Source organism: Hemitrygon akajei, chromosome 8 (genome assembly GCF_048418815.1).
Source record: "Hemitrygon akajei chromosome 8, sHemAka1.3, whole genome shotgun sequence".
Taxonomy (NCBI): domain Eukaryota; kingdom Metazoa; phylum Chordata; class Chondrichthyes; order Myliobatiformes; family Dasyatidae; genus Hemitrygon; species Hemitrygon akajei.
In genome coordinates, this window is record NC_133131.1 from 114,463,280 (window position 1) to 114,490,030 (window position 26,751).

Genomic DNA, 26,751 nt, shown 5'->3' on the forward strand with positions numbered 1-26,751 from the left:
TGGTGATAATTTGTGGAAGGTGATCTCTGAACATGTAAGCTGATGGGGTCAAAGATGTAAGCATAGAAAACCATGCTCCTGTTTGGAGCCAGATTCTGCAAATGTTAATTATACATGATGAAGATGATTGAATATTTTAATAAAGTAAAGAAAGCAGTGGATAGGGAAATGTTTATCAATGGTATATATGCATACAGACTCTAACAATCATTTCTCTTCTTAGGAATCTGGTGGCTAATAACTTTGGAACTGAGGGCAAATTGTTAATCTGTCTCTGAAAGCAGCCAGAACTAGAGGGATAAAAGGCAGATACTCAAATTGTCAGGCAATATTTCAAGAAATCCTATAAAGATTTGATGGGGATTAATTATTTGCTAAATTTATAAATAACTTTAGATGGTAGAATAGAAAATATTCGAGGGTTCAGAGTTGACATAAAGACAGCACCATAAGATCAAATCAAGTGAAGTTTATTGTCATTTGACTACATACATGCATATATATTTAAAACACATATAATGTATACAGAAATGAGACAATGTTTCTCTGAATCAGGGTGTAAAGCAGAATAGTACATATAACTCACATATGCCACATTAATTTATGAAGGTGAGGATAAAATCTACAAATGAATCACACATAAATAACAAAGACAGATTGAACCAGTGAATTATACAGAGAGAGTAGCAGTATTGGAATGGACCATCTGGATTCAATATAGGCTGAAACAAGATACTTAATATTTAATCATAATTTATTGTATAATTAATGCACAGTTGGGCTTAAACATACCAGACTATGTTTGTAGATTCTGTGGTGCTGCTGTCCAGTTATACTTTTCTGTGTAATGCGTCTTTCTCTGGGGTTCATTTATATTTCACGTTTATTCACACTGGAAAAGAGACCAGTGTGGTTTTAGAAACTGTGTTGCGGGGGGAGCTTCAACCCATTGTTACCAGTAGGGAACTAACACAGAAAATAGGAATCTCGGACAAGTCACTTGACTCACAATGTTCTGCCGATCTTGATGCCAATTCGTACAAAATGTCCTTCTGCTGTGTTTCATTGTCCCAATGCTTTTCTCAAATGTTCTTGTCATAATGCTGCAGTTCACTTCCTATGGGAATGGAGTTAATCAAATGAGAAACTGTTCAGCCTACAGTGGCTACACTCCATTACCAAGGTTACTGAAGCTTTAGTAGTTGAACTTTATGTACGCAGTTAGTTCTTGCATTTGTGCACGCACACGAGACAAACTCCAAGCCAATATTCACCAATATTTTCATTGAAGCATGCACAAGGATGGACCTTACACTTAATTTCTGCAGAACAAAGTTCTCACAGCATCACACTACCCTCATCTTCATCATGACCAAAAAAACCTGGATCACCTCCTACATCAGGAGTCACTTCTTGGCAATAGTAACTTACTCCACCATTTCAGAGTCAAGTATGCTAGTATCCAGAGTCACATAAAGGTCAAATCAAGAAAGATGGAAGATTTCATCTTCTGATGGACATTAGTGAATTAAATATTTTGTTTTACAACAATTTCCACTTCAGTGGTTGTCAATTTGAATCTCTAATTTGAGATTAGTTACTGCATGTAAACTTTGATTTGAACTCAGATTGTTAGTCCAGGCTCCTGGATTACTGGTCTTGCAGTTTAACTACTCTCTTACCAATATTCCCAGATAACCATATCCAATGGGTGGTGGGATGGAGATATGTCCCTACCAAAGGATGTGTAAGGTGCTCCTTCCTTCCACTAGCCTGCAGATCACCCTTGAGCGAGGTGTAGCACCTGCTTAGACACCCAGTCAGGGTCATGTAAAGCCATGGGAGCAGGTTGTGGATAGTAGTATGAGCAGATGGTGCAGATCGCAAGTCCTAGTTATGTGGCCATTGACACCAGGCAGACAATCTCTGAAGAGTACTGATAATGGCTAGGGTCACCCATCTTGAAGACACTGCCCAGAAGAAGGCAATGGCAAACCATTTCTGTAGGAAAAAATTGCCAGAGAGCAATCATGGTCATGGATAGAGAAGGAAGATCATGATCACCTACGTCATATGACATGGCACATGATGATAATGATGATGAACCATATCCCACATACACAACCAGCTGAAAATACAAATTCTGGTTCTTCGGTAAGTAACAACCTCAGCAATTAACTCCTCAACAAGCTTTACAGTCTCCTCAGAGCAGCAAGCAAAGAGGATAAGCAGTTATCTGATTGCAGTGCCCAGAACATGGGACTGAGAGAATTTAAAACATGCACTTGAATTATTTTTATACTCCCACCAAAAATACATTCACTTTTATTTTTTTTCCACTGTGATAAATTCCTAATGAAAGTTTGCTTTACAACTGTTGAGGTGTTTTATGTTTCTCCAGACTATTTATTTAATGAGGGTAAAGGCAGAAAGCTATCTGGGAATACAATTTAAACATGCTGTGGATAATAAAAGAAACATTAAAAATGTTTTATTTATTTATAATACCATGTTATAATGTTAATGAGGTTAGCAACTTGTGACATTTTTATGAATGAATAAATAAATGTGGCTCTTTATGGTAGGTTAAGTAAATACTACTGCATTGGCCATAATTCATCTAAACTCATTCTGCTTCTGATATTACAGTCACCCTTTCTCTCCTTATAACTGAAAAAAGTCTGTCGACATTTCATAGTCAGACTCAAACAATACTGAAAGCAAATTCTGTTTTTATGTTTCATATTTCACATTGAATCCAATTTTTTGGTGTTACTGCAGTTCGGTCACCTTCCCAACACCAGAAACCTTCAAGACCTCCCAATCTGACCGCACAGAACACTATAAGGACACATACCCAGCATCTGCCACTTATCAGTGCTGAAGTGTACCAGAGGAAATCTTGGACAGAATACACTCGATTGTGCACTGATGATGTCATCTTGACTAGTGATGAAATATTTGCAACCTGACCTCCAGGCTTGGTGAACAGCCCTACAAACAAGAATACACCATACATAAACACCTTGTATCTAACTTAAATCAAAAACTTGGCTTCAAACCATTCTAGAACATCTAGACAACCCTAAATGGGGAGCTGGCAGGTAATAGATAAAATAGCCAACAAATGCACAATTGCCACCTTAACACTTTAACTCGTTCTGATGGTGGAAGGCCTGATTACAGCACTCAGGGTTACATTTGCTCTTCAGTATTTCAAAGACTGGCTAGTAAACTGGAAATTAAAACTGTGGCAACAGTTTCTCCTCCTAATGCCATACATACAAACAAAGCGAAGACTGTATGCTTCCTCCACTCCATCTATCAATGACCAATCTTACAGGTTTGAACAATTCGGGTGATGTCTGTTGGGGTGGATATTTAACCTGCCAAATCTCCTGGAAATTGATGGCATCACTGGCCCCTGATGACAATCATTACTTGATCTGAATGCCAGTGTGTTTCCAATGAGAGAATACTACTTACTTATCATTATAACACATACAAAATGCTGGAGGAACTCAGCAGGCCAGGCAGCATCTATGGACAAGAGTACAGCTGGCATTTTGAGCCAAAACCATTCTTTTTCCATGGCCTACTGCCCTCTCCTATCAGCAGCCTTGTATCTCTTTCACCAATCAACTTCCCAGCTCTTTACATCCCCCCACCATTTCACCTAGCATCTAGTGTTTCTTCCTCCCCTGCCCCCACCTTCTTACTCTGACTCCTCATCTTTCTTTCTCCAGTCCTGATGAAGGGTCTCAACCCAAAACGTCAACTTTTCCATAGATGCTGCCTGGCCTGCTGAGTTCCTCCAGCATTTTCCTCCTGTGTTGCTTGGATTTCCAGTATCTGCAGATTTTCTCTAGTTTGTGATTGGACTTAACATTGTAATCTGTTCACTCATGGCAGCATCCGTAATTTTGTCATATGTTCTAATTAACCTTGTTCACTGGTCACTTCATCAGAATCCAAACAGTTTTTTATGAAAGGAGACAGTGAAGTTATAGATGCCTCCTCAAGTATATTGGATAAAATCATAACAGTGGGATCATGGGCTGTTAAGTGAGGTCCTTCTCAGCCCCTCCTCCTTAAGAACACTCTTTAAACCTACAGTATATCTTGTAAAATATTTTGAATATGTTTCCTATTATACCTATAAATAGCTTGATATCAAATTGATTTGATCAGGCTCCTGTGAAGGACATTAGAACATACATTTTCCTTGCTTGTAAGAGGGACAATGTAAATCCATGGAGCGGCTGATAATACAGAATCTGAGGCCACAAACCAGGCACGCCCAGGATCCTCTTCAGTTTGCGTATAAGGAGAAGGTGGGAGTGGAGGATGCTATCACGTATTTGCTGCACAAATCACTCTCTCACCTAGAGGGGGTCAGTTGTGCTGTGAGGATTACATTCCTTGACTTCTCTAGTGCCTTTAACACCATCCAGCCCAAGATCTTAAGGCACAAACTAACGGAGATGGGAGTAGACTCTCACATGGTGGATTGGATAGTGGACTACTTGACAGATAGACCTCAGTATGTGCGGTTGGGAGACGGTAGGTCTGACACGGTGGTCAGCAGCACAGGGGCGCCGCAGGGAACCGTACTCTCTCTGGTCCTGTTCACCCTGTACACATCAGACTTCCAATATAACTCGGAGTCCTGCCATGTGCAGAAGTTCGCTGATGACACGGCCATAGTGGGGTGTGTCAGGAATGGACAGGAGGAGGAGTATAGGAAACTGATACAGGACTTTGTGATATGGTGCAACTCAAACTACCTGCGTCTCAATATCACCAAGACCAAGGAGATGGTGGTGGACTTTAGGAGATCTAGGCCTCATATGGAGCCAGTGATCATTAATGGAGAATGTGTGGAGCAGGTTAAGACCTACAAGTATCTGGGAGTACAGTTAGACGAGAAGCTAGACTGGACTGCCAACAGATGCCTTGTGCAGGAAGGCACAGAGTCGACTGTACTTCCTAAGAAGGTTGGCGTCATTCAATGTCTGTAGTGAGATGCTGAAGATGTTCTATAGGTCAGTTGTGGAGAGCGCCCTCTTCTTTGTGGTGGCGTGTTGGGGAGGAAGCATTAAGAAGAGGGACGCCTCACGTCTTAATAAGCTGGTAAGGAAGGCGGGCTCTGTCGTGGGCAAAGTACTGGAGAGTTTAACATCGGTAGCTGAGCGAAGGGCGCTGAGTAGGCTACGGTCAATTATGGATAACTCTGAACATCCTCTACATAGCACCATCCAGAGACAGAGAAGCAGTTTCAGCGACAGGTTACTATCGATGCAATGCTCCTCAGACAGGATGAAGAGGTCAATACTCCCCAATGCCATTAGGCTTTACAATTCTACCGCCAGGACTTAAGAACTTTTTAAAAGCTATTATTAATGCTTTTTGAGATAGTGATTTAGATGCATATCATATTTTTTACTGAGTTAAGTATTGTATGTAATTAGTTTTGCTACAACAAGTGTATGGGACATTGGAAAAAAAGTTGAATTTCCCCATGGGGATGAATAAAGTATCTATCTATCTATCTATCCCATGGTTAAGTCAGCTGAGGTAAGATGGCACCAAATAAAGTCTGCCATCTTTTGTCAGAAACCCTTTGACAGTTAAAGCATCTTTTTGGTTCTTTTATCATATTATAATATTAGACTTAGATTCTCATAGTCATACAATCTCGAAACAGCTCCTTGCAACACTATTCTTTTATCTGTACAAGTCCCATTTACTCACATTTGCCTTGCAGCCTTACATGTCTTAACAATTCAAGCGCCTGTCTAAATATCTCTTAAATGTTGTGAGAGTACCTGCCTCCACCATTTCTCAGGCAGCATGTTCCAGTTTCCAATCACTCTCCATGGGAAGAACTCCCCCTCAGACCTCCTCAAACCTTCTACATCTCACCTTATACCTATGCCTTCCCACCAAAGAGAAAAGCATCTTACAATGTGAGGAAAATTAACTTTATTATACATTGAAACATACAGTGAAATGTGTCATTTGCATCAAATTAAATCAGCGATTTAATTACAAAAATGTGTTTAGGAGAGCCCGCAAGTGTTACCACACTTCCGGCACCAACATAGCAGTACCCACAACTCACTAACTCTAACTACAAGTTTTTGGATTGTAGGAGGAAACCAGAACAGCTTGAGGAAACTCACCCAGTCATGGGGAGAACGTACTAAATCCTTACAGACAGCAGAGGGAATCAAACCCCAGTGGGTGATCAATGGCACTTTCATAGTGTTACACTAGCCATTATTCAACCATGCCACCTGTGTACCCTCTCTATCCTCTTAATAATTTTGTATACTTCTATCAGGATGCCCATCAGTTTCCTCTGCTACAGAGAGAACAAACCCAGCCCATGCTACCTGCCTTTATAATTGAAAAGCTTCATCTTGGTATATCTGCTCTGTACTCTCTCACATCCTTCCCAAAAATGTGGCAACCAGAACAGCACATAGTGCTATAAGAGTGGCCTTACCAATGCTTCATGAAGCTGTAACATGACGCCCCTGTTATCCTGGTTCTTCTGTGATTATATGTCAATTTCTCTGTGATGTTACACATGGAATTCTAATAATGCTGTGCTGCTGATTCCATGACTGAAGTTCTTCCTCTTTATCCTGTCTTTTAAACTAGCATGCAAATGAGCTGAAAAGCCAATATGGAGCAATTTTTAAAACTACTTACTGGAAAATAAAGATGAAATTGTGCTGCTGACTTTAATGCTTTATTTATTCAGAAATTAATCTATATCCATTTGTATTTTAAAAGCACCATCGATCACAGTATATGCTTGCTAATTGATAATCAATTGGCTGGACTTTTCACAGTATGAGCTTTATTTCTGTCGTTCCTCGACTAAGATGCCCACAAAGTTAATTCTATTTCACATTTAATACTGCAATGCATTCATTTGTGCCTACAAGATATGATATTTTCATTCTCCTATGGGCTACTCTCCCTTTGAAGGTGACAAATTCAGATTTGCCAAGCCCTGCATTACTGACACAGAGACTCATACTTGTTGCTTCTCAATGTTGCTACTTCATACTTTAAAATATTCTGGTCATGTCTCTTTCTATTGTCCAGTACTTTTCCACAAGGTTTTTAATGTTGAACATCAGCACCAGCAAACACTTTGACTAAAGAAACTACTGGAAGAACTCAAAGGGTCAGGCAGCAACTGTGGGAGGAAAGGAATTGTCGACATTTTGATTAGGGACCCCACATTAGGAAAAAGATATCCAGCCCCTTTATTTATTTATTTATTTATTTACTTACTTAGAGATAGAGCACAGAGCAGGCCCTTCCAGCCCAACGAGCTGCACCAACCAGCAACCCATCTATTTAACACTGGCCTAAACATAGGACAATTTACAACAACCAATTAGCCTATTAACCGCTACATCTTTGAACTGTAGGAGGAAACCGGAGCATCTGGAGGAAACCCACGCACTCACAGGAAGAGCATACAAACTTCAGTTTACAGACGGAATTGAACTCCAAGTTGTACCAGTATCATACTAACTGCTATGCTATTAAGTTAGTTCCCTGTCAGTTAGTTTTTACTCTGGATTCCATCATCTATAGTCCCTTGTGCCTACATTTTGACTATATTGATTGATATCCTGTGATATAAAAGTTACATCTAAGATCTATTTTATGTCTAAATCTGGTTCTACCATAGAAATAGAATTCACTCTCTTGTAGTTCACTGGATATATTCTGTGAATATCTTTAACATCTACTTGGATCTCCCAGGGAAGTTTATGAAACTGAGAAAAAAGTTAAAGATAATATTTTAGCATAGTGATTAATATGCCAAAACAGGACCTGTGCAACTCCTGCAGCAACTGCATCATTGCCATGTTAACTATTGGGAAGCAAATTAGCACAGACAGTTCTGATGCAGGATTTTGATCTGAAATGTTGAAAATTCTCTCACCTTCCCAGATGCTGCTTGACGTGCTAGTTCCACCAACAAGCTGTTGCTCCAGATCCCAGCGTCTGCATTCTCTCGCATCTCCTTAGCATTTCCAGTACTCTCCATGGACGACACTGTACTGCGCCAGAAACAGAGGTGAGTGAAAATAAATTGGGGTGGGTGTGAGGGGAAGGAATAGAAGTGATGATTTGTGTAGCTGATTCCAAAGCAGCGCGCTGCAACATTCATGGATTAAGCACCCACAAGGGTGCATTTGCAGACATTGCAGCATAATGCATTTAGGTGCAGAATATGAAGATGTGATTATCAAGGGAGCACACAGTGATAGTTAAGCATAGGTACCTGACAATGTAAAATATGTTTGGTGGAGACTACAGGTTAATTGTGACCCTTTAATTCATGCATCTCTGCCAATATCTATGGAATTTGCTTCCATTTTTTTTTTGGTATTTTTCTCAAATAAGCAAATATCACAGAGTGCAACTTTATAAGGCAATTTAGTTCAGTAATTGGGAAATGGTTGCTGCACCTATAGTGAGTGCCTTGAAAAAATATTCAGCCCCCAAATGTTTGTCACATAAGTGAGTATTACTGTCAGTACCTCCAGCTGAACTGTCTTTTTGTGTGTTTTCTCCCTAGCTGTCAGTCCGTGGTTTTGTATTGCCATGTGCTCCTGTCCCCGCTCCTGCTCTACTCTGGCCCCTGTATTACTGAGTACTCTGTCTCTCATCTGTTTCTCATTATTACCTGTATTGTTGCCACCTGTGTCTCATTGTGCTCCACCTATCATCTGCCTCTCTGTTTATTGCTCAGTGTATTTCAGTCCTGTGTTTTCACCTGTTTGTTGCCAGATTGTGCCAGTGAATTTTCCTGAGTCTTTCCAGTATTTGTATCTGTACTCTCTGTCTGACTATTGACTCTGCCTGTTGCCTGTTTCTGGATTTCTCTGGGTGTTTTGATCTCTGCCTGAACTTTGACACCAACTTTGTTTGCACGTTGGGATTTGTTACTCAATTATTATCACTGTGTGCATAGTACTGGGTCTGTGATTGGATCCCTGCTCCAGTGCCCTGGCAATTACAACCAGGGATTTTGATAAACTTAACTGGGAATTTTTATTTGTGAATCATTTGCTCCTTTTTTCACAGAGAGCCCAAAAAACAGGGAAAATTATAAAGCATAAAAAGCTAATAATTCAAAAACTGATGTCAGTAGTTCAAAAGTATTCATCCCCCTTTGCTCAGTACTTAGTTAAACCACCTCTCACAGCTACCACAGCCAGTGGTCCTTTTGGATAAGTCTCTATTAGCTTTGCACAATGTGATGAAACAAGAATTGTCCATTCCTCCTTGCAAAATTGCTCAAGCTGTGCCAGGTTAGTTGGGCAGCAGTGGTGGACAGCAATCTTGAAGTCTTGCCAGAGATGTTCGATTGGGTTAAGGTCGGGATTCTGACTGGACCACTCAAAGGACATCAGTGTTCTTCATTTGAAGCTACTCCATGGCTGATCTGACGCTGTGCTTTGGGTCATTGTCCTGCTGAAAGATGATCTTCCTCCTCACTTTAAGCTTTGTGACAGAGGCTAGTAGGTTTTTATCCAGGATCTCTCTGTGTTTAGTAGCATTCATCTTCCCACCAATGCTGGATCAGCTTTCCAGTCCCTGCTGCTGAAAAAGCATCCCTATAGCATGATACTCCACCATACTTTACAGGAGGGATGATGTTACCTGGATGATATGCAGAATTAGATTTATGCCATACATACCACTATAAAGAGCATATTCTTCCCCATATATACTCTGCAATGCATCACATAGACCATGCCGTAGAAATGTGGAATAAGGTATTGTGGTGGGATGAGATTAAAGTGGAACTTTTTGGCCTTAACACCAAGTGGTATGTGTGGCGTAAATCTAATACTGCACACCTGCCAGGTAACACCACCAGTACTGTGAAGTATGGTGGAGGCATCACGCTATGAGGTTGCTTTTCAGCAGCAGGGACTGGAAATCTGATGAGCATTGGTGGGAAGATGACGACTGCTAAATACAGCGAGGTCCTGGATATAAAAAACCTGCTAGCCTCTGTCACAAAGCTTAAAGTGAGGAGGAAGATCATCTTTCAGCAGGACAATGACCCAAAGCACAGCGTCAGATCAGCCATGGAGTAGCTTCAAATGAAGAACACTGATGTCCTTTGAGTGGCCCAGTCAGAATCCTGACCTTAACCCAATCGAACATCTCTGGCAAGACCTCAAGATCGCTGTCCACCACCGCTGCCCAACGAACCTAGCATAGCTTGTGCAATTTTGCAAGGAGGAATGGACAATTCTTGCTTCATCACATTGTGAAAAGCTAATAGAGACTTATCTAAAAGGACCACTGGCTGTAATAGCTGTGAGAGGTGGTTTAACTAAGTACTGAGCAAAGGGGGATGAACTGCTGACATATCAGTTTTTGAATTATTAGCTTTTCATGCTTTACAATTTTCCCTGTTTGTTGGGCTCTCTGTGAAAAATGGAGCCAGTGATTCACAAATAGAAATTCTCTGTTAAATTGATCAAAATCCCTGGCTGTAATACTTATGTGAACAAAGGACTGGGGGCTGAATACTTTTGCAAGGCACTATATAATGACCATTAGTTATATGATTGCTCCTGGGTAAATGTCGGCCTTGTTAAGGGGAATTGTGTACAGAAGTGTCTGAATCAATTTCCTGGTAGGTACTAAATGGTCTGGAAATAATTGGCAGTTATTTCTGCACCAAACACATGCAAAATGGATTCATTTTCTGGGTTACAATTTATTACTTCTCCATGAGCTATCATACTTTGCTCTGGAAAATACAAGGCTCTCTGTATCTTTCTCTTACTATCTCTTTCTGTCTATCACTTTAACTTGTTGGCTGTCCTTAAAACCATGATGCCCTTTACTCACATAGCACTGTGCATAACATTTCTAAGTATCTGACAGAATCTATTTTTAAAAAGTTGTGAATGTTCAGGCTTTCATACTAATGGTGCAATGTGATGTTTTCACGTTCCTCTGGTAGTGGGAAGGAACGATTTATAAGCCATGAAGTAGAATTTGAGTCCCACCATGCATAATCTCCAATGTTTAATGCTGCTTCTAAGGAAGCAACACATTGCCACATGTGTTTATGTGTTGCAAGACTTTCTTTCAACACTCAACTGTTCCTTCTATTAGGTGTCTTACTGGCAGTCTTAAAGTAAAAGTAATCTCTGTACCTTAAACTAGGAGCACAAAGTAAAGGCAGCCGGCACTTTACAGTTGTTTTAAACTCACCTTCATCTTCAAAGCAAAACAGATTTTTCTTTTGAAAATGAAATCATTTCCAGCAGTTCGTTATTTAGAGTCATAGAGAAGTACTGAATATTTCAGAATTGTTCTGGTAAACTATTTGAAAAATTAATTCTAATGCCTTTGTTTTGTCACAAGATAATGTTATTTGGCTCAATGTTTATATAGATGAAAAACAGATGGTAGTTTTCTGACAATTTATAGGAATTTAAAATACTGAACCTTGTCATTAGTCAGGAGACTTAGATATATAAAACAGACTGCCATGTAGGCTTGTTTTTGGGCACCTGTAAAATATTAACAGGATATAGGATAGGTTTTATGGGTAATACAAAAGATGCAAGTTCCTTGATAAAGCAAACTTCATTTCATGTGTCCACACACCCAGTCTAAACTGATCTCAAGCTGGACAAAAATTAATATTCAATGAATTTAAATTATCCAGGGATTTCTCAGCAAGACTTTTTTCCTCTGTAATTAGCAATTTCAAGTAAGCTGCTACACACCATATTATTTGATATCCTCAAGAGTCTAAAATGATTTAGTAAATGTGATGCAGGTGTGGATAGTAAAACTCTGCCCACCTTTCTTCCTGTCAGCAGCTATCACAGCTGAAAGCCATAGTTCAACTTGGCAAGTTGAAAATTGTGTCAAAATGTACTGTTCTCTGTTTTGGTAAAAATACTAATTTATCACAGGAGACAGAAGCTAACTTTACAAATGTTCTTTTCTCTTTATATTTGGCCAAATATGGGGGACTTTAACTGCTGCTTATACATACAGTATACACAAACAATCAGACTGGTACAGAATGGCTAAGGTTTAATTGAATGGTGGCTTGGGTCTTTTGCCGTACCTAATGTTCTCTTGCTCCTATCACTCCTCAGAAGGCAACCTGTTAAATTCCTCAAGGGCGCTAACCACCCTCAAGGGAAAGGGACCAAATATGAAGTGGCAGTCTATCCTCTCTCACTGGATGCCTGAGCCAACAACAGAAATGAAGATCCAGCAAAGCAAATCCCAGGAAATATTAAATGTCAGAAAATTAAGCAAGAACGTAGAATTTTAGGTTTGCCAGTTGTTGATAGTGATTGTATCTGATCCGTGACTGATGAATTATATGTACAGTATATGATAATGAACAGATTCATACCATATTTTGAATATTATACCTGAATTGAATAGGTTAGTACTTTTAGTTACTGAGATGTGAACCTACAGAATGAATGAATCATGTCTGCTCTGACATTAAAAAAAAAAGGTTTGCTGGGCCAATTCAGAAGACATTGAAGAGTGTGTCACATATAAGTTAATCCAGGTAAGATTTTTTTCTATAAAGCACATTTTAAGGCCACAAATAATAATGCTTGAAAGGAAGAATTTTAAATCATTATCTGCCAGGATGATCAGGGTAAGAGTTGAGCCAACAGTTGAGACGATATTATGACATTTGAGGCACAAGTGACTGCAGATGCTGGAATGTGAGTTCTTCAGCAGATGAAACAGTATCTGAGGAAAGGAACTGTCAATGCTTCAGGTTAAAATCCTGAATCAGTACCGAATATGGCATTCGTTGTTCTTGAAGACAGATGTGATGCCTCTGACTCCTGGTCCAGATCCTCACTAACTGCTTCAGTCTGTTCCCTCCTGAGTTATCTCCTGCCACTACAGTATGCGGAAGGCCTCCTGGTCCCTACATATAAATCACGTCTCTCCTCCCTAACATAAGACCTTCAGTGAAAGCAGATGGAAACACATCAAGGGAAGTGATCCTGTAGGTTCTCAAGCCACAGCCACTTGGAACAATGGATTGTACCTTCAACATTAAGCAGCAACACTGCTCTGCGCAGGCACACTTATTTATTCATAGCCAGCTGATAATTTGGGGCCAAGACTCCAGAGATTCAGGAATTTTCATATATTACTGGGATAATGCCATAAAACATTGGGGCATTATAAGTGTGAAATCAGAAACCTCCTAGTTTGGACCTTAGGAAATACAATCTCTTATCTTAAATCCTCCTCAAGTCCCATCTCCCCCAATCCTAGAGTCTCTGATGTACAAGTTGTACTTGGCCCCAGCTTCCTCCCTTATTTCTGAAGTAACAGTCCATCTCTTTTTTAAGTGGTGCTTTAATTAGTGCTAGCCATTCACAAAATCGGGCCCCATATCAATTATAAGTAAGCTTCAGGGCTGGGCTGCCATTGGCACAACTACAACCAAGTTAATGAGCACACAGCACCAAGTTTGCATGGTTTTCCCACTGGGCCAAACTGATGTGGATAAATCACTTCATTGTGTTTCCCTTGCTTGATTCTGACTACTATTCAACTCTGTGTAAGTACTGATCTCAGATATCTGTTGGAAAACATAAACCCTCCAGTCTTTTTTTTTTGTTATTATCAAAATTAAGTAAATGCATTTTTAAAAAAACATTTTCATACACAATTTTGCTTTCTAACTTTACTTTTTGCTCACATATATAGTTTTTAGTAACAAGTAGGTTGATGAAACTTACCTTGATATAACTGTAAAGATTTATATTTAAGATCATTCTGGAACATCCAGACCACAAAATATGAGTAAATCTGAAAGAACGCTCAACACAAAATGAATACCACGTGTGGTCTCTGTAGCACTTTCATCTTAATCTGGATGAACTGTAAAAACATAGATATTTTTACATCTCATTATCACTTATCGTTAATTTGAAAAATATGCCACATAGTTTCCATCCATTCATAGCTTTACTTTCATAACTCCAGAGGTACAATATCTGAAAAATATCATAGAGAGCAATCATCTTAAAATAAGCATCGATATTCCAAAATTGCTGACCAGAAAACTATTTATTTTCCCTGCTTCTTTTTATTCTTCCTCTTAAACTCATCACCCCTACCGCTGACAGCAACTTGCCAGAGTTGAGGCTGAAAGCTGATTGGCCCTGTGGCTTCCGTTTTCACCGCATGACTTCATAGGTCTTCGAGGTGAAGATTCTTCCGGGGATGAGGTCTTTGGAGCTACTGTTAGTGTTTCTGTAGCTCTGTGTTTTTACAGGGTGAGTTTACCAGTCCCATAACCAACACTCCTCCTTTCATAGCCATGCTTGGGACAATCCATGGCAGAGTTCTGCTTCTTTCTGAAGCACTGAAAAATTCTATGGCCTGGGAATGAGATATAGGTGAAAAAAATAGATGAAGAATCAAAGTATATTTTGCATGAGTCAATTATGGGGACTTTTTGCGTTGAGGTACTCAACCACTTTAGTGTGAATGAAATGGCAGCAAAGATTTGTGAAACAAATTGCACAATGAAATAGTGCCACGACTGTAGCATTTAATGTGAGCTGGCTATTTGCCTCACAGCCCAATACCATGGATTGTAATGTTTAAGGTGGCTACTCCAGGCATTAGAGAACACATTGCAACAAGTGACCGTCCAACATAAGAAGAAAAGATGGAAGATCAAGTGGTGAACAAAATAGGAAATAATTAGTATGCTTGCCAAAACCTTGTCCAGTAGCACTAGAGCACAGTGTTATCATGCTGAATTGTTGGGACTAAGGATCAGCACCAGAAGAAATATCATCTCTTGAGTTCATGCTCAACAACTCTATCTCTAAAAAAACAGTAACTTCTTTCTACATTCATCTTCCACAAACTTAATAGCCATTCTATAGCATTGTATGGATATATAAAGATCTAAACATTCAATCGATTTGTTATAACCACATAGCCTTAGATTAGCCTTACTTAACACAACCAATCAGAACAAGCCCACACTAACACGTTGATCTTTTTGCAGTCTAAAGTCACTAGGAATCAAACCCTGACCATATGAAGGCCGACCCCCTGGGTACACTGCACGCACTCATTTTGCAGGTAGGGTCGCAAATAGCCATTTCTGTCCTTCATGTGTTTTCTCCCTGATTTTACCCAAAAACCTTCACACTCACTATTGTGTTTTTCTCTCCCTTTCATTATCTGCAGTAAAGTCAAATGTGGGAGTGCACAAGAGAGAACCATCTCCATCACAAGAGCAAGCCAAAGAGGAAGAGGTTGCAGGGATACAGTTGGAGCTTCACTGGAGACAGCTGATGCTGAAGTGACTGCGCAGCCATAAAGAGAGCATCACTGCCTGTAACTCCACACAGCTCAGATACAAGTATTGCAACGGAAGAGCAGCAAGAGTGCAGAGTAGTGTCTTGCTTTTCATGGGATGAGCACCTGGGAATCGTGGCCTGCAGTCAGGTGAAATGGGAAAAGAACATGCTCTGTGATCGGGCTGAACTCAGCTGGGAGGACACAAGTATGCACTGTTGAAGGAAAGCACAGAAGAGAATTTGCAGAGCAAAATGCTGAAGACCTACAATTTGATGTAGCTTCTGAGGAGCACCTAGGAGTCCTCATCTAAACTGTGACAGCTTGTCAGTCAGAGTCTGGACAGGGTGAATTTGACTGTAAAGGTGATTATTCAACTCCTATTAGTGCATTTTTTATGTGCCCAAATAGAGGTGAGATCCATTTTCAAGGCATTAATGACTTTCTGGGTTCAGCGATATCAGCTGCTTCAGTAAACAGTTAAAAGTTAATAATTTATATTGAACTTGGCTCATACAATTTTATATTTACTTTATGAAAACATAAATAATTTAAATTTGTTACAAAACAAACAGCATTAGAGTCACTTAACTCAGTGTAACATACAAATAGAAGCTCAAATTGATTAATCAAACATAATTTCCCTTTCATAAATCCATGCCTCTGTGCTCAATTCCATTTTTCTTTCCTAGCTATTCTATGAATGCATACTTTGTTACAGATTGCAGCACCTTTCATTCATCTGATGTTAATCTATAGGCCTATAGTGCGCAGTTTTCTCTTTCCTCCCTTTTTTAAGTATTATGGGAGTGGTGTCTAAAACAGCTCAGGTTCAAAGTGAAAGCAAAAAGGTTCAGAGGGTATCTGAAAGAGAATTTATTTCCATGGAGAAAGGACTGCCTGAGGTGCTGGGGGAGACAGATACTCTCACAACGGTGAGGAAATACAAAGACAAGCATTTGAATTGCCAAGGCATAGAAGGCTGTGGATCTAATACAGATAAATATGATAAGCTGGCATGCATGCGTCAGGCTAGTAAACCTGATTCTGTGCTGTTTAACACTGTGACTTTATGACTGAAATCTCATCTGGTACCTTCAATCAATAGGCACTATTTCAAAATCTATGGAATTTTGAACTCAGTGATTAATGCAAGAGATATCTCTTTCAAAACTTTGGAATGTAGATCATCAGGCCCTTGGAATTCATTAACTTTCTAGTTTACGACTTCTCTACTCTTACTTTTTTTTAACAAATACTAATTTCCTTCAGTTTATCAGTCTTATGAGGAAGCAAGAGTCATTTGAAGTGAGTGAGTGCTGACTGATGTGGTGTCAGAACCACTTTTTTAATCTTGGCAAAAATATTTTTAGAAATTCCACATTGGAACTAACTTTATTTCTAAGTTCTGTGGAAAATTGTCAAAACACCAAGATGTGACAAGCAATGTAAATCTGCCAGGCTTCTCTCATTCAACAAAATGCAATGATGTGTTGTTATGTATAAATAATTTCTTCATAAGAAGATTCCACAGCGTTCCAATAACTTGAGTAATAACTCAAGTTCTAATGACGTCTTTCTAATGACATTGGCTCAAAGATCAAAGCTCAAAGTAAATATATTATCAACGTACATATATGTCACCATATACTACCCTGAGATTCATTTCCTTGTGGGCATTCTCAGTAAATTCAAAGAAACACAAGAGAATTAATTAAAAACTGCACACAAGACGGACAAACAACCAATTAGCAAAAGACAACAAACTGCAAATAAAAAAGAGAAAAAACAAACAAGATAATAATAACAAATAAATAAGCAATAAATATTGAGAACATGAGATAAAGAGTCTTTGAAAGTGAGTCCATAGGGAAGTCCATAGTGGTTGAATGAATTATGTTAGTTTGGCCAGTGATAAACCATTCTGGTTATTCAAATAATGCTACAAGGATGAAAGGTCAACTCAGTAGGGAGAAAAGCTGTCCCAAGGTAATGAAACTATGCATAAAATATATGTGGCTCTGCATGGCAATACACTTCAGAAATTTCCTTTACAAAGATAGGTGGAATTGCAAGCAAAGTTGATGGATGCACAAAGAGAAATTAGTGATGAGAATGTAAAAATTCAAAGAAAAGGATCCATGAACACATTATTAAAAGAGATCTATTTTCACAGATTGTTAAATTATAATGTATAAGTATAGAAACTAATCAATAATCTTAATGGGATGTCAATGGAGCCATAGAAGAGTACAGTCCAGAAACAGGCCTGTTGGCCCATCTAGTCCGTGCTGAACCATTTAAACTGCCTAGTCCCGTCAACCTGCACCTGGAACACAGCCTTCCATACCCCTCCCATCCATGTACCTATCTAAACTTCTCTTAAATGTTGAAATCAAGCTCACATGCACCACTTCCACTAGCAGCTCATTCCACACTCTCACATCCCTCTTGAGTGAAGAAGTTTCCCCTCACGTTTCCTTTAAACTTTTCACCCTTAAACCAGGACCTCTAGTTGTAGTCCCACCCAATCTCAGTGGAAATAGCCTGCTTGCATTTAACCTATCTATACCCCTCAAAATTTTGTATACCTCAGTCAAATCTCCCCTCAACCTTCTACATTCCAAGGAATAACCTTGACCTATTTAATTTTTCCTTACAACTCAGGTATCACAAACTCTCTCATCAGGACTTCAATGTATTGATTAAGGATACTTCCCCGATCACATTTGACAAACTATGCCATTTTGTCCTTCTACACTATGGGAGTCCCAGTAAATATGTGGGAAGTTAAAATCACCTACTGTAACAATCTTATGTTTCTTGCAGCAGTCTGCGATCTCTCTGCAAGTGTGTTCCTCTAAATCCCACAGACTGTTGGATAGTCTGTAATGTACTGTAGTCCCATTAATGCAGTTATGTATTTCCTATTCCTCAGTTCCACCCATAACACCTCGCTAGTCAAGTTCTCCAGTCTGTCCTGATGGAGCACTGCCATGACATTTTCCCTGACTAGTAATGCCACCCCTCCTCCTTTAATCCCTCCCACTATATCATGTCTAAAATGATGGAACCACAGAATATTGAGCTGCCACTCCTACCCCTCAAGCAACCAAGTCTCACTTCACTACTGGCCACAATATCATAATTCCATGTGTTGATCCATGCCCTAAGCTCATCTGCCTTTTCTACAAGTACTGCTTAGATTGAAATATACTCAGCTCAGGGCATTAGTTGTACCATACTCAACCTTTTGATTCCTGACTTTGTCTGAGGTCTTAACAATATCTGTCTCCACAACCTCTCCACTATCTGCCTGGCACAGTGGTTCCCATCACACTGCAACTCTATGTTGCAGCTATCAACAACAGATCCTTGTCAGAGCAAGCTCAGCAATCGTGGGATCACATCCTAAGAAGGATATGTTAACTTTAGAAGAATTGAGTGTGGATTGCACACAATGACACCAGGATGCTAAGGTAATATTTATAAACTTCAATTGTTAGGTCTTAAGTTTAAATGACTAAGATTTAATTAAGACTGACTATTTAATAAGATCCTGATAGGGTTAAGAAGGAAACATTCTCCAGTGAGTAAGGAATCTAGATTCAGCAGTGAGCTTAACTGTAAAAATAATAGATAGATTGCTGTGAACTAAGACCATCAGAGAATATGGATTAAAGGTACCGTATATCTGAAGATAATCGAGCTGCAGTCTCGTTGAAAGGTATAGAATCTTATAAGGGGCAAAGAGCCTAGATTCTCATACTCCTATGGCTGATCATTCAAACATATTGATTTATGGAGCACATGGTGGAACCGAATGTGTTTAGCCAAATTTCTGCCCTATTTTATGTAGTCAAATGAGTGTTATTTTATAACCAGCATAAATTCATACAAGGAAAAGGAAAAGCTATTATTTCCCTCAGTGCCTCCTGCCAGCTGGCACATACATGACATCTTAATTCATTCACCAGCCTCATTTCCATTCACTTAATTCAGTAAGGATGGAACTTATTGACTTTAAGTACTCCACTTCTTTTTCTTTCAAGGGTAACAGTAACTCCTACAGAAAACCAGACCAGAATGTAGCTGGTTATATGGGCTCAACCGCACTAAAACCGCTGACAGAAATGATACTTGACAGAGTGAGTGTGTGGGATAATATGAACAAAATAAAACAAATTAGATCTGAGTTAGAAAATGTAGTTACAAATGTTTCTACCCATTTGTGTTGCTTGGCTCTTTGCTCTTCAAGTAATGCTCTGCACAGAAGCTCACCCTGTTCCAGCTGACACCCTGGGGTTCCTGGTTTAGATTCAGCTGGCTGTAACAGAGCTGGCATCTCCCTAAAGCAAAAATACTGCTAAGACTGGGAATCTGAAATAAAAACATAAAATTTGGGTCAGACAACATCTGTGAAGAGGGAAACGGACTCAACGTTTCAGGGTGATGACCTTTCATCAGAAACATGAAAAATGAAGCAAGTTTTAAGTAGTGGTGAGAGGGAAGAATGGGTTGAGAGAACCTGAGAGAAGGCTTGCAAATGACAGAAGCTGAAAGAGGGTGAATGATACAAGTGCTGGTGCTAGCAGGAAAGTCCAGGTAAAGTTATATCTAGAAGAGCAGATGGTGTTCCTTGGGTTTATGTTGAGCTTCATTGGAGACCAAACATTGAGAGACTGCCACATTACAATCTTGAGAATTCATTACTGAGTTTAACAATCACAGATGCCGCACATGAGGCTGCTAAATAGGGTAAGAGCCCATGGAATTATGGGAAAGTTACATAGAGCATTGGCTGATTGGCAGGAAACAGAGAGTGGGAATAAAGGATCCCATTCTGGTTGGCTGTCAGTTACCAGTGGTGTTCCACAGGGGTCCGTGTTGTGGCCGCTTCTTTTTACGTTGTATATCAACGATTTAGATTATGGAACAGATGGCTTTGTGGCTAAGTTTGCTGATGATACAAAGATAGGTGGAGGGGCCGGTAGTGCTGAGGAAACAGAGAGTCTGCAGGGAGACTTGGATAGATTGGGAGAATGGGCAAAGAAGTGGCAAATGAAATACAATGTTGGAAAGTGTATGGTCATGCACTTTGGTAGAAGAAATAAATGGGCAGACTATTATTTAAATGGGGAGAGACTTCAAAGTTCTGAGATGCAACGGGACTTGGGGGAGTCCTTGTGCAGGATACCCTTAAGGTTAACCTCCAGGTTGAGTCGGTGATGAAGAAGGCGGATGCAATGTTGGCATTCATTTCTAGAGGAATAGAGTATAGGAGCAGGGATGTGATGTTGAGACTCTATAAGGCACTGGTAAGACCTCACTTGAAATACTGTGTGCAGTTTTGGGCTCCTTATTTAAGAAAGGATGTGCTGACGTTGGAGAGGGTTCAGAGAAGATTAACTAGAATGATTCCAGGAATGAGAGGATTAACATATGAGGAACGTTTGAACGCTCTTGGACTGTACTCCTTGGAGTTTAGAAGAACGAGGGGGGACCTCATAGAAACATTTTGAATGTTAAAAGGCATGGACAGAGTGGATGTGTCAAAGTTGTTTCCCATGGTGGGGGAGTCTAGTACGAGAGGACATGACTTGAGGATTGCAAGGCGCCCATTCAGAACAGAGATGCGAAGAAATTTTTTTAGCCAGAGGGTGGTGAATCTGTGGAATTTGTTGCCACGGGCAGCAGCGGAGGCCAAGTCATTGGGTGTATTTAAGGCAGAGATTGATAGGTATCTGAGTAGCCAGGGCATCAAAGGTTATGGTGAGAAGGCAGGGGAATGGGACTAAATGGGAGAATGGATCAGCTCATGATAAAATGGTGGAGCAGACTCAATGGGCCGAATGGCTGACTTCTGCTCCTTTGTCTTGTCTTATGCTCTGATAATCTGCCATTCCAGTCCTAAATTTCCAGAAGTTGTGTTTTCTCCCTCTTTCATCTTCAGATGTTACCTCCTCCAGACACACCTTTAACAGCCTCTTTAGTCAACACCATCACCACTGCTGAATCTCCTGGCCTCTCATAGACCTTCACATTTTTTCTCTCCACACCCTTCCCATATCCCCTGTAACGTAAAATGTGTTGCTTTTTTTTGCTTTTCCTGATGCTTTTGAGAGATTATATTAAATCTTTTTTTTAAATCACTTTCATGTGATGTGATTTGGAGCTGAAGTGACATTGCAGACGAGCATTAAGTTCTCAGGCTGATTGCTAAGATTGAGTGATTTGGTTGTGAATAAGTCAAGAGCACAGTCCATAAGCACACCACCCCTCCTCCATCCTGCTGTGTTATCTCCTGCAAAATAAATTATACTCTTGCTTACTGCTCTGATATGTAAATGGACTTTATATGTATGTGTATGTATATGTATATATATATATATATATATATATATATATATGTAAATGGTATATGTAGCTCTCCCCATTCAGCTAAAAGATCAACCTATAAGATCCACAGTATTCTGCTAAATTTACCTTATAGATAGGTATTCAATTCTAACACACCTTGTGGGAAATCAGTTTGATGAGAAACCTTTGCAATGATAATTCATGAGTAACACACTGTAAGGTTTCACAGCTAAGATAATGGTAACATCAGTGGATGTTGTTCACTTGAAATTTCAAAAAGCCTTTGACAAGGTGTCTTACATGAGAATGCTAGTCAAGGTAAGAGCCTATGATATTACAAAAAGATAGCAGCATAGATAGAGAATTGGCTGACTGGCAAGAGGCAAAGATTGGGAATAAAGGGGGCCTTCGCTAGTTGTCAGCCGGTGACTAGGGGTGTTCCGCAAGGGTTCGTGTTGGGACCGCTTCTTTTCACACTATGTCAGTGATTTGAATGATGGATGAGTTTCATGTCTTTGTGGCATAGTTTGCAGATGATATGAAGGTAGGTGGAGGGGCAAGTAAAGTTGAGGAAGCAGGAAGTCAGCCAGAAAGACTGAGACAGATTGAGAGAATGGGCAAGAAACTGGCAGGATGGAATATAGTGTAGGGAAATGTATGGACATGTACTTTAGTAGAAGGAATAAAGATGTAAACTAGTTTCTAAACAAGGAGAAAATTCAGAAATCAAAGGTGCAAAGGGTCTTGGAAGTTCAAGTATCTCCTAAAGGTTCACTTGCAAGTTGAGTTGGTGGTAAGGAAGGCAAGTGCAATTTTAGCATTCATTCTGAGACAAATAGAATATACTGTAAGAGCAAGGATGTGATGCTGAGGCTTTATAAAGCACTTGGAGTGTTACAAGCAGTTTAGTGCCTCTTATCTAAGCATAGATCTGTTGGCATTGGAGAAGGTCCAAAGGAGGTTCATGAAAATGATTCTGGGATTGAAAGGGTTAATGTACGAGGAGCATTTGATGGCTCTGGTCCTGTACTCACAGGAGTTTAGAAGAATGAAGGGCAGATCTCTTTGAAGCCTATTGAGTTTTGAAAGGCCTAGATAGAATGAATGCGAAGAGGATTTTTCCTATAGTGGGGAGTCCAGTACCAGAGGGTGTAGCCTCAGGATAGAGTGACCTCCATTTAGAACAGAGATGAGGAGGAATTGGATTTGTAGAATTCATTGCCACAGATAAGCTGTGGAGGCCAATGCATGTGTATATTTAAAGCAGGCTCATAGATTCTTGATTAACAAGGGTGTCAAAGTTTATGGGGAGAAGGCAAGAGAGAGAGACAATAAACCAGTGATGATGGAATGGCAGATCAGACTTGATGGGCTGAATGGCCTAATTCTGTTCCTATGTTTTCTGGTTTTACGATTTTAAGAACTTGATAGGTCAAAAGGCATCTATGGAGGCAAAGAAATAGTTTTATATTTCAGGTCAAAATTCTGCATTAGGACTCAGAGAGAAAGATGACCACTCCTCCAGAACCTTGAACCACTCTAGCCTTACCCCTTTTGAATACACAACTCCCCATCACTTTGCCAAAATCTTCCTCAGAACCAAAGCTTTGCTTCTATTCACACTTCCTAATGCTAATTAAGTTTTAGCATTTGGCCAATGTTATTGTTTCAATTCAAAGAAAACTTTTAATTATGTTATAGCTGATTAATATATCTTCCTGATGCACGGGTCTTCCAGGTAATGAACTATTACTGTGTTGTTATCTAACTACAAACATTTGCTAAAATGGCACAGAAGTTATTTTGTCCCTCCATATCTGTAGTACTGGTGTGTCACAAGCATATGCTTGTTTATTAATGCCAAACACTACAATGAAGGAATAAATGTTGCACATTTAAACACGGACATTTCTCTATTAAACAGGACATAAATATGCCAGGTGCAGCTGGCTAACAAGTTATAATCAGCTTCAGCTGAGTACGATCTTAATTTCAATGAAGGGATATCTCACTATACCATCATCTTTCATCTCCCTTCCTTACAGCTAGCCTTTTCTCCCTAAGGCTGTTTCCCAGACTGTTATCAGTGGGGTAAAGTGATGCACTGTAACTATTATTCTGAACAAGTCGCACAAAAGCCCTGTTTTTGGTTACAGATCAGAGAACAAGGTGTCTGTCTGCACTCAGCTGCTTTTTGTTTCTTGACCACAATAATTGTCAGGAAAGGCCGCAAGAAAATTTGAAACAGTTTCTGGAATTTCTTGGCAACTTTATAAAGACCATATGTGCTCAGTATCTTGATTGTCACTGCAGGGAGCAACATAATGTATACATTGGTTAACATCGTGGAATTTAGGAAAATATGAAATATTCTGTAAACCATTAAAATTAACACGCACCAAATAATTGTATCCTGAGCAATGAAATTCAAAAGTTATAAGCATGACTGTGATGTGAGCATGGTGAGTTGTACATAGAGAACTTCTATAAATGTATTTTGTTCTAATGAGACACAATTACCAAATTGATTGCACCACTCACAGGTGATATCAGGCAAATGGTATTTCCACCCCAGCCCCACCCCCCATCCCACATCCACAGCCTACTCAAACTGAATATTCTTTCAGAGTGCTGGAAGAATTCCGCAGATCAGACAGCATTTATGGAAAATCGTAAATAGTCGACGTTTCGGGCCATGACCCTTCTTCAGGACACCTGGTAAAGGGTCTCAGCCCAAAACGTTGACTGTTTACTAGTTTCCTTAGATGCTGTCTGACCTGCTGAGTTCCTCCGCCATTCTATGTGTGTTGCTTTGGATTTCCAGCATCTGCAGGCTTTCTCATGTTTGCAAATCCTGTTTTTGCATTACATGGCTGTTTATCCAATAATTGTTTGGTCATGTAATGTAGAAGAGTGAAGATTGACATTGAATCATGTTTGCCCCACACTGAAACCTCTCCACTCCACTCTCCCAATCTATCCACAGTGTATCTGTCTATCTGCAAATGTTGCTCCTACAGGAATAGGTGTGATAGACAGCATCAGGGAAGTGAAGAACAAGGTTAGTATTTTAAATCAACAATTTTCATCAAAACCTGGAACTTGCTGAACTTTCCAGGGACATTCTGCAATCCCTCCATCTCCCCAGAGAGGCTTTGGTTAAGCTCCTCTTTGTGAATTGTTCTGAAACATTGGGCTTAGTCTTGATGCTCACTCCATAAAGACGAAGGAGAATCACTTTTAAGAAATAAGATCAGATGCAGTAATGATAATGGATTTGTCTTTGTGAGTGAGCATTTATTAGTTTCACAGGAGAATGAGAAAATACAAAGCAATGATATCACATGAAGAATAAATTGGTCTCAGACAAAAACAAAACAAAATAATATTTATGATAATACTGATTTCAGAGAATTTTATAGAATATAATGCCTAGTGTTACAATATATATTCAACTTCTAAGCAGGACTTTGACAGCATATGGAGAGAAAGAAATGCTTATGTGCATTATCCCTAAAAAATAATTAAACTGATATCAAAATCTAGATTAAGACCATGCCTGTTAGAATGGATAAAAAGTAGAAGAATCCTTTATATCATAGAGAGAAAACATATACACTGTAAACTAATGTATTCAGTCTAGTTCAGGGTAGAAATAAGCCCCCTCCCCTTCTAGCAATGCACTTGGTTTCTCTCCAATTATGAGAACAGTCAACTCCTCACCAGATGAAGAAGGCTCTGCCTGCTTGCTCCAACACCCTAATGTCATTCAGGTAATGGCTAAACAGCAAGTAAAATTGGTGCTCCAAAAGCACAAGGCAATCATAACTTCTTACAAAACAGAATTAAACCACTTACCCTTAATATTTAAAGACATAATCATTGTCTGGGAGAGCAACTCAACTGTGTTAGTTACGTGAGTAGGTCAGAGGCCGGGAACTCTACAATAATGCAGCTCATCCCACCACCTTTAAAGCACAGAAAAAGATTATGGTGGAGCATTCTCCACTTGCCTTCCAACCACACTCGAGAAGTTCAAAGCCGTAGAGAACAAACAGCCTACCTGGTTAGTCCCCTCTATGTCGTAAAATTTAATTGCCTCCACCACTATTCCAGTTGAACCAGATACCATCAACAAATGCAACTCGTTACTCACATGGGCCTCTGAAACAGCACCACACAAACCAGCAATCTTTACCTCCAAGAATGGAAACAACACTTGCAGATTCATCGCCACTGTGTATTTGACTTGGACGTATAGCATTACTCTGTCATCTAAATCCTGGAACTTCCTCCTGCAGACACTGCTGGTATGCATTTGCCTAAAGAAATGGTTCAAAAGGGAAAGTCACAACACCTACTCAAGAACAATTAAATATAGTGTTATCACCATACCCAGAGCATATTTATCAAATTATTGAACAGGGAGATTGGATGAAGTGCTGAATGATCTACCCCTGTCATGGTTTCACGTATCTTTTTTTACTGATTGGATGATAATGAGCAGGAATGAATTTATCCAATTGATCTGGACAAACTTCCACATCACCAAACAAATACCAGTATCGTTATTGGACTGGAACAGTTTATGTAGAGGCACAGTTACCTGGATATCTGAAGCACATGCAGAAGCCAAATGACTAAAGGAACTCAATGGACTGAGCAGCATCAGAAGACTGAAATGCATATTTGACTTTTTGGGTGAGATTCTTTATTTGGAATGAAAGAGGAGAAATAGCCACTATGAAGAGGTAAGTGGGAGGCGTGTAGCAAGAGCTGGCAAGCAGAATCAGAATCAGGTTATTTCTCACTACCATACGTCGTGAAATTAGTTGGTTTGCAGAGGCAGTACAATGCACAACATGAAATATGCACTACTATAATTTTTTGTTTGTTTAAATAATTATTTACAGGTTATATGTAAAAGCATGTTAATTGCATACATCATCATGCTACCATGTGATACGCACGTGCCTCGCTTAAAGTAAAGAC

The 26,751-nt window shown here is 39.6% G+C and overlaps 2 long non-coding RNA genes across 4 annotated transcripts in view; one reads left to right on the plus strand and one right to left on the minus strand.

The window, feature by feature from the left end:
• Nucleotides 1-474: 474 nt before the first annotated feature.
• The window catches only part of LOC140732173 (uncharacterized), a 67,114-nt gene continuing 40,837 nt past the window's right edge, over nucleotides 475-26,751 (minus strand). For 2 of the 3 annotated variants that reach the window (XR_012100010.1, XR_012100012.1), the window contains exons 2-5: nucleotides 13,818-13,959; nucleotides 7,979-8,096; nucleotides 2,858-2,994; nucleotides 475-1,117 (exon numbers count right to left, since the gene is read on the minus strand). This is a non-coding gene — a long non-coding RNA (uncharacterized lncRNA). The remainder of the gene's footprint in view (nucleotides 1,118-2,857; nucleotides 2,995-7,978; nucleotides 8,097-13,817; nucleotides 13,960-26,751) is intronic. The other variant, XR_012100011.1, reaches the window with a different exon arrangement.
• Nucleotides 14,123-15,806, plus strand: LOC140732174 (uncharacterized). Its single transcript, XR_012100013.1, has 3 exons — nucleotides 14,123-14,357; nucleotides 15,104-15,180; nucleotides 15,289-15,806. It is a non-coding gene; the product is annotated as an uncharacterized lncRNA (long non-coding RNA).